Source organism: Antechinus flavipes, chromosome 2, assembly GCF_016432865.1.
Source record: "Antechinus flavipes isolate AdamAnt ecotype Samford, QLD, Australia chromosome 2, AdamAnt_v2, whole genome shotgun sequence".
In the NCBI taxonomy this organism is placed as follows: domain Eukaryota; kingdom Metazoa; phylum Chordata; class Mammalia; order Dasyuromorphia; family Dasyuridae; genus Antechinus; species Antechinus flavipes.
The window spans coordinates 517,400,040-517,409,215 of NC_067399.1; the positions used below are offsets into that span (position 1 = coordinate 517,400,040).

Sequence of the window (9,176 nt, forward strand, 5' to 3'; positions counted from 1 at the left end):
AGGGATTGCATGTGAAAAAGTCAATCAATTGACAAGTATTTATCATGCATTTGCTATGTATCAGACATTGTTCTAAGCAATGATGATGCAAAGAAAAAACAAAAATAATACCTACCCTAATGGAGGGGAGACTACATATATGTTTATATATATCTACCTACCTATGTGTCTATCTATATCTATATCTATATTTACATATATATAATATGTATATACACATATTTATAATAACTGGGTATATACATACACACATACATATATATGAAAATTGGAACATAGACAAGATAGACATACACTAAATGGAAACTAACCTGAGAGGAGATAGATAGCTGAGAGGATTAGGAAAGGCATATCAGAGGACATCACTGGAACTGAAACAAAAGTAGAAATTCTAATAATTTAAAGTTGGAAATAAGAGCATTCTAGGTATAAAGAACAGTCAATGGAAATAATAATTAATGATAATAAAAACAATAACAATAACTATAATGTGTATAATTTAAGTTTTGCAAAATATTTCATAAACAAATCTCATTTTATTCTCATAACAATCCTGGATGGCAGTAGTAGTATCACCCCCATTCTATAAATTAAGAAAATGAGACAGATAAAGATTAATTGGCTTACCTAGGATCATATAACTAATAAGTAGTAAAAGCCAAATTTTAACTCAGTTCCCCCGGATTTCAAGCTCAATGCCAGTACAGAGAGGGACTGTGGAGGTGATGTAAGAGAAATAGCAGGTAGAGTAGTAGAGTTAGATCACAGAGTAAGTATAAAGTAGGAGAATGTAAGAAGATTCAAAAATCAAAAAGAGGCAAAAACTGAAGAGCTTTTTATTTTAACATTCTGTCAAATTTTATTGTATGAGACAAACAGAAGGGTATTATATACAGAGGAGATAGGGAATGATCATTTCTTAGTCTTTTCTGTCTTGGACAAAATCTTAAAGATCTCTCTTTTAAACTTGCAAATGTTATTCCCTACAATTTCATACTTCCTTAATCTTGAACCAGCAAGTATCAGCCTGGCCAGCCAAGAGCTTCTCCTGGGCTTTGTCTGCCTTCACTTTATGAATGTGCTCCATGAAGATTTGCTTGTTCTTGGACACACTTCCCTTCACCTTCGAGGACAGACTGTGGCACCTAAGCTGGGCAATCTTTCTGGATTCATGATATCTCTGGAGTAGATGGTACAAAACCCTCCTTCCCCTCATCCAGGTCACCCTCTTGGGCACAGGCGCCTTGACAGTGCCCTTTCTCTTACCCCTGCCCATGTGACTGCCCTTCCACTGAGCGAGAGTATTTTTCTGGCATCTGACACAAGAAGGCACAGTAACAAGCTACTGGATGATCGGCGCATCTTTAATCAGCTTCCAGACCTGTTGATGAGAATTGGCCTTGCCTATTTCATTGGTCTCACTGGGTCAAGGCAGACTTTCTTTCCACATTGAAGGATACTAGAAGCAAGTCTCTTCTAAAGCCTGAGCACACTCCTGGCTACAACTGCAGCACAGAAAGGGAAAGGCAGCCTGAAAAACTGTAAATGCCAAATACGGGATTTTACATTCAATCCTGGATGTACTAGGGAGCCACTAAAGTTTACTCAGCAGGTCAATAACATGATCAGATTTATAACTTAGGAAAATCACTTTGATAGCCACAAGGACTCCATATTGTAGTGAAGAGGGGCTTGAGGAAGAAAGATAAAGAATATAATTGATAAATCAAGCCATCCTTAGTCATTTAATTTCTGATGTGCCCTATATATGCATTTACTAATTTTTCTTTTAACTCTTACTCTGAAAAGGAATTGTGTTTTGGATAGTTTAATAATCTGTCCTCTTTTTCAGCAAGAATCTAAATAGGATTTTTTTCTGATAACAAAGAGAATTTAGGAGACACAAAACATTTTTTCTTTTATCTACCCAGTTCTGAGTATAGCTGGCACTCACCAGTCTCCTTACTGATTATCATAAGGGGAGAAAATACCATCTGCTTTTTATTTTATATTCTACTGTTTAATGCTGACCATTAATAAACTTTTCCAAAATTTTAATCCACTTAATACTTTCACTTCTCTATATACCACTCATTTACTAAAACTGCTGCCCAAAATTCCTTTAATCTTATAGAACCAAAAACAAAATACTTGTGTTGGTCTTTACCAGTAAGTTCCACAATATCCTCCAATGAAGATCAGAATTGTGATGGTTGGCTTCCCAACATTTGTTCAAAAACAGAAGCATAAGATGGCTGGCAGAATCTCTCAGGATCACAAAGTCAGTGATGAAACTGATTTTCCCTTCCTTCCTCACCTTCATTCTAATGTTTTACTCAGTGCTTATTTAGTATCTAAGTGATCCTGGCCAAAATAGGGGAAAAGGACAATAAGGGATCACTAAGACTTCTTCAAGTTCTAGAGAAAGACACAGATGTATGATCCTGATCACCCTCTCCCTCAGAAAAAAACTCAATCAGGTAAACAAGAAGCCAGATATGAAATTGATTCATAATAACTATACCAATTAGAAAAATATAATTAATTAAAACAAAATTAATATCATTAAGCACTACTGAGAATACTTCATAATAAATCATTAATTTATTTTCAGATTCTTTTACCAAAAGCAGAGAGGATGAAATATCCAAAGGAAAAAAAAATCAATTTTGTGATTTCTCTATTTTATAAAATAAACCCCTCCTGTTTCCTTCTGGCAGAGAAAAATCCACATTCAGTAATTGGAGTCATTTTCCAATTTCTTGTAAATAGTCTAGTATTAGTATTACATCTCCCTATGACAACCTAATTCTCCTTGATACTTTACTAAGCATTCTCCCAAACGGAGCCGTTAATCAAGACATGGACGATGGGAAAATGATGTAAATCCTTATGTTCAACACCATGAATATCTGGTTTATTCCTGCATAATGACTTAACGGATCTTGCCCACAGGCTTTAGACCAGAATTAGTATAATGATGCATTTTCAGGTTGAATGCCTAGCAACCCAGCCTTCATTCAGTATTAGTGAAGTAAACGAAAGCATGGAACTTGGTAATGGGATTTATAAGACATAATGAATGAAATTTGTATTGTACTGCTCTACTATAGTTAAAATGCTGTTCTTTTTTTCCTCCTACTTTCCTAAACTTAATGATTAATTTGATACTGTTTTTACTTAGCATTTAAAATTGTTCTATATTGACTCACACTAAAGCTCCTCTTTTAAATGTCTAGGAAAGCTAAGCATTCAATTCAATTGAATAAATTAAGTAACTCCTCTGTGCAGAGCAGTGTACGGGTTGATGGCAAAGGTATAAAGTGTAGCTGAAAAATATTCAACGCTATTGTGGAAACTTATAGTCTATTAAATAAAAACATGTGCTTTAAAAAAATTAATTATGCAATGCAAGCCAAATCTAGTAAGAAAAGAACTTGACTTAGATGAAAGAAGATCTGAATTCAAAATCCTCCCTCAGATATTTTAAAATCCTATGTGAGCTCTCTAATCTGTCTTTCTGGCAGCTTCTAAGAACTTAATGTACAAAATCAATGAGATATGGAATAACAATAACAATAAAGTAAAATAGTAAAAATAATATGTGAAACAATTACATATACATATATGCATGTATACATATACATACACATATGATCATGCAGGTATATATGTTGTGTGTATGTGTGTGTGTATCAACCATGTGACATAGTAGATGGACTGTGGAATTACAATCAGGAAGACCTGAGTTCAAATTCAGCCTCAGAATTTGAATTTGAATTTGAATTACTTTGAATTACTTATTAGCTAAGTGACTCTGAGAAAGGCACTTAAGACTATTTGTTTCAGTTTTTCTAATTGTAAAATGAGCTAGAGAATTAAGTGGCAAACCATTCCAGTATCTCTGATGAGAAAACCCCCATGAGGACATAGAAAGTCAGATATTACTGAAATGACTAAACAACAAATACTTTCTAGCAGTTCCTAAGGATTTCTGTACTAAGTCAATAAGAGGTAGAATAATTACAATAATTACTATTAAAATAGTAATGATAATAATAATAACAGATTCAATTTATATAGTGTTTTAAGATTGCAAAACACTTTACAAATATTATTTCATTATGTAACATTGGGAAATTTAATGCTATCCTAATTATCCTAATTTCCTAGATGAAGAGACTGAGGCAAAGTTTAAATAACTTCCTCAGGGCCATCCAAGTAATAAATGAATTTCAACTGAGGTCTTCCTGACCCCAGGTCCAGCTAACCTTCGTTAGTGAAGGTTTCCACATCGAGTACTTTAAGCCAGGATGTCACAGATGATTTGCCATGAAGAGAGATGGAAGATATTATCATGGGAGCAGAGTTGAAAGATTTATCCAAAGTCATCTACTCATACCCCCTCACTTTATAGAAAAAGAACCTAAAGCCCAGAAATGTTAGGTTCCTTGCCTAAAATCACAATGAAGGATTCACACTGAAGTTCCATGATTCCAGATTAAATGCCCTTTCTTCTGTATCACATCATCTCTCAAAATGATTCCTGTTCCTGTCCACAAAGGATTTTCTTCACAACAGCACTGTGAAATTGTAATGTAAGTGTTATCATCTCTATGGAAATGATATGGAGAAGTTTCCAAGATTCATAAATGTAAAGAGACTAATCCAATGTCATTTGGCTCTGTAGTAGTGACCCTTGAACTTAACATCAGAACCTTTGAAGCTTCATCTAACATTTTTTCCATTCTACTGCATAGGATTCCAATTTTCCTTTTATAAGGAAGAGAAATGCTTTATGTGTGTTTTTTGTGATAGTTTGCTAAAGTACAAATTTTTTTTTTCAAATGCATTACCCTGAGGTTTCACTACATCTTCAATTACCTGGGAGAACTAAGTGATTTTTCTCACACCAAAGCAAACCAAAATGTCATTGCTTTTCTTAATTTTTTTTTTTCTCTAGTGAAAAGAATTGATTTTTCAAACATCATTTGTAGTATAGTATAAAGGTATTTACAGAGAATTACTGATCTAGAAAGAGAGAGATTGTTGTTGCTTTCATTCTATACTAACCTTTTAAGTACAATTCCTGTTTTAGCTCCTAGTTGTGATTATTTTACTCCTCACATAATTTTGCTAATTAACTGATTGGCCTGAATTGGAAATTCCCATGCTATTCTACGTCAGCATATGGCCCACATTTCAAAATTACAACTATAGCTGTTAAAATGCAATAATGGTCAAATTTGTCTATTCCTTGGTGGAAAATCCCCTTGAAAATAAGACTAGCATCTGATTAATACATTCTTCTTCATGTGTTCTATTTTTGGCTAATGAACAAGGATAAGAGAATTTAAATCTTTTGTCTGATGTAATAGCAATCCTGAAAAACTGGAATCTTTTAGGAATCTAACCTTCTTTGAAACAAATTACCTTTGACAAGAAGTCCTTTCTGGTCCTTCTTAATTCTTAATGCTTTTCCTTTATTATCTCCAAATTATACTGTTTAAATCTTGTTTGTAAATTGTGGATTCTTTAAGAGCAGGGATTGTCTTTTTTCTCCTTTGTAACCCCAGCTCTTAGCATAGTGCTTGACATGTAGTAGGCTCTTAAAAAAGCTAGTCCACTTGACATAGGCAAAGGAAAGAACATAGTACTAGTATGGCAAAAATGTAAAGATAATACAGGACTTAGTTGATCTTGTTACATATGATTTAGTTATCAAGATCACTAAGACAAGCAACTGTTAGTCTTGGGGAATGTGAAGCTTTGAATAGAGTTCTGGACTTGGAACAATGAAGATCTGTCTCAAATACTTACCAGCGATATGACTTTGGGTATTTTCTCTGAGTGTTAGGTATCCTATATATAAAATAGGGATAATAATTCCATCAACTTTTCATAGTTGTACCATAGGTGATTTTATGTCCTCTCTGAACCTCAGTTTTTTCATCAGTAAAATGGTTATGACAATAGTATTTAACTGACTTGGTTTTTGTAAGGATCAAATGAGAAAACATGTATAAAACACTTGGTTACCTTAAAGCTCTGTATAAATATGAACTGTTGTTATTAGTGCAGAATACAATAGGATGTTGTGTCTCAATGCTCACCCTAACATATATTCACTGAACAACCCTTTGTGTCAGTGGATTATGCTCATGCATAACAAGTTGGGTAGAAATCTCTAAGTTAATTTTTTTTTTTACAATTACATGTGTGTGTGTATTATCATTTATTCTTCATTCTTCAATTTTGGTGGTTATTCTCCAAACAACCATGATTTTTTCACTAACAAAATGATGCTTAAAAGAAGAAAGAAGGCTAAGAAATAGAGCGGTGAATCAGGGGAACAGATTAGATCCACAAGACACAATAGTAATAACTATAGTAATCTAGTGTCTGATAAACCCAAAGACTCCAGCTTCTGGGAAAAGAACTCATTGTTTGACAAAAATTGCTGGAAAAATTGAAAAATAGTATGGCAGAAACTAGGCAATGACCACCACCTTATAACCTATAACACAGCAAGATTAGGTTGAAATGGGTACATGATTTTTTTTTCTTTTTATTTTTTATTATACCTTTTTATTTATATATTTTTATTTAAAAAGTATATGCATGGGCAATTTTTAAACACTGTCCCTTGCAAAACCTTCTGTTCCAAATTTTTCCCTCCTTCTCCCTTCACTCTCCCCTAGATAGCAGATAGTCCAATACATGTTAAAATATATGTTAAATCCAATATATGTATACATATCCATACAGTTATCTTGCTGCACAAAGAAAATCAGATCTAGAAAGAAAAAAAAACCTGAAAAGGAAAACAAAATACAAGCAAACAACAACAAAGAGAGTGAGAATGCTATGTTATGCTCCACACTCAGTTCCCACAGTTGTCTCCATTACTGAACAATTGGAACTGGTGTGAATCAATTCATCGTTGAAGGGATCCACATCTATCAGAATTGATCATCATATAGTCTTGTTGTTGCCATGTATAACGATGTCCTGGTTCTGCTTGTTTCACTCAGCATCAGTTCTTGTAAGTCTCTCCAGGCCTTTGTAAAATCATTCTTCTGGTGGTTTCTTATAGAACAATAATATTCCATAACATTCATATACCAAAACTTATTCAGCCATTCTCCATTTGATGGCATCCACTCAGTTTCCAGTTTCTTGCTACTACAAAGAGGGCTGCCACAAACATTTTTGCACATACAAGTCCCTTTTTCTCCCTTAAGATCTCTTTGAGATATAAGCCCAGTAGGAACACTGTTGGGTTGGGTTCATTATTTAGACATAGAGGGTGATAATATAAGCAAATTAGGAGAAAAAGGGAAAGTCTACCTCTCAGATCTATAGAAAAGGAACAAATTTATAGTTAAAGAAGAACTAGAAAACATTATGGAATACAAAATAGATCATTTTGATTACATTAAATTAAAAAGGGGTTGTACAAACAAAACCATTGTATCCGACATTAGAAGAGAAGCAGAACACTAAAGCAAAAGTTTTACAACCAAGGTTTCTGATAAAGCCCTCACTTCTAAAATATATGAAAAACTGACTCAAATTTTGAAAAATATAAGCTATTCTCCAATTGAATGGTCAAAGGATACAAATAGAGAATATTCAGATGAAAAAATTAAAGCCATTTCTAGTTACATAAAACAATGTACTAAATCACTACTGATTAAAGAAATGTAAATTAAGACACCTTGGAAGTACTGCTTCATACCTCTTAGACTGGCTAAGCTGACAAGAAAAGGTAATGATAAATATTGGAGAGGAAGTGGGAAAACTGGAACATTAATACATTGTTGGTGGAATTGTGAACGAATCCAACCATTCTGAAGCGCAATTAGGAACTATGCCCAAAGGGCTATCAAACTGTGCATACCCTTCTACCCAACAATGACTCCACTGGATCTGTATCCCAATGAGATCACAAAAGAGTAATACATACTTGTGAAAAAATGTTTGTAATTGTCCTTCTGTAGTGGCAAGGAATTGGAAACTGAGCAGATGCCAATCAGTTGGGGAAATGCCTGAATAAGTTATGGTTTATGAATATTATGGAATATTATTGTTCTGTAAGAAACTATCTGAAAGCTGATTTCAGAAAACCTTGGAGAGACTTACATGAACTGATGTTAAGTTAGTGAGTAGAGCCAAAAGAACACTATACATAGTAATAACAAGATTGTGTGATGATCAACTGTGATGGACTTGGCTCTTTTTAGCAATAAGGTGATTCAAACAAATTCCAATAAACTTGTCATGGAAAGAACCATCTGCATCCAGAGAGGAGTCTATGGTGACTGAATGTGGATCACAACATAGTATTTTCTCCTTTTTTATTGTTGTTGTTTGCTTGCTTTTTTCTCATTTCCCCCCCTTTCCTCTGATTTTTCCTGTGCAGCATGATAAATGTGAAAATATATTTAGAAAAATTGCACATGTTTAACCTATATTGGATTATTTGCTATCTAGGGGATGGGAGGTAGGGAGGGAAGGAAGTAGAAAATTTTGGAACACAATGTTTTTCAAGGGTTAATGTTGAAAACTCTCTTTGCATGAATTTTGATAAATAAAAAGCTATTTGTATAAAATAAATGCATAAATGCATAAAATTTTAGCAAAATTTGAGATATAAAGTTTTGTAAAAATATGACAATGTTTATTTCTGCAAACTGGTTTAAAAGGAGAAAGAATATTTACTTTTCTTACATGGATAAAGGTGAGAATGGCAATGCATAATATTTGTTTTTAAATATTTGTATTTTCAAGCATGCCATATCTTTTGTTTTATTGTAATTGAACATTTACTTTCACAAACTCCACCAGTGTTCCTTATGGGTTAGTTTGCTACTGTGAAATAGCTTCAATGAGAGAATAATTTTCTCTAATGGAAACCAGGAACAAAATTAGACATTTATATACATACCTAGTTGCTAATACTTATCATCCCATGATACCTCTCTCTTATCTGAAATGATCAGATATTTCTCTGAAATTTTGCTGCATCGTTTTAAAGCAACTGTTATCATCTATCTCTTCACTATACCTACTCTCTTCGAAGAAAAAGTAATGTTATTCAAACCAAGTCTGTTTCCATTTAAATCATGGATCCACTCTAAAGCCAAAGTAACATAGTAGGGCTCTGACCTTTT

The 9,176-nt window shown here is 33.5% G+C and overlaps 1 pseudogene; it reads right to left on the bottom strand.

Moving 5' to 3' along the window:
- Window positions 1-912: 912 nt before the first annotated feature.
- LOC127546871 (60S ribosomal protein L19-like) lies at window positions 913-4,392 on the bottom strand (annotated as a pseudogene).
- Window positions 4,393-9,176: the final 4,784 nt, after the last annotated feature.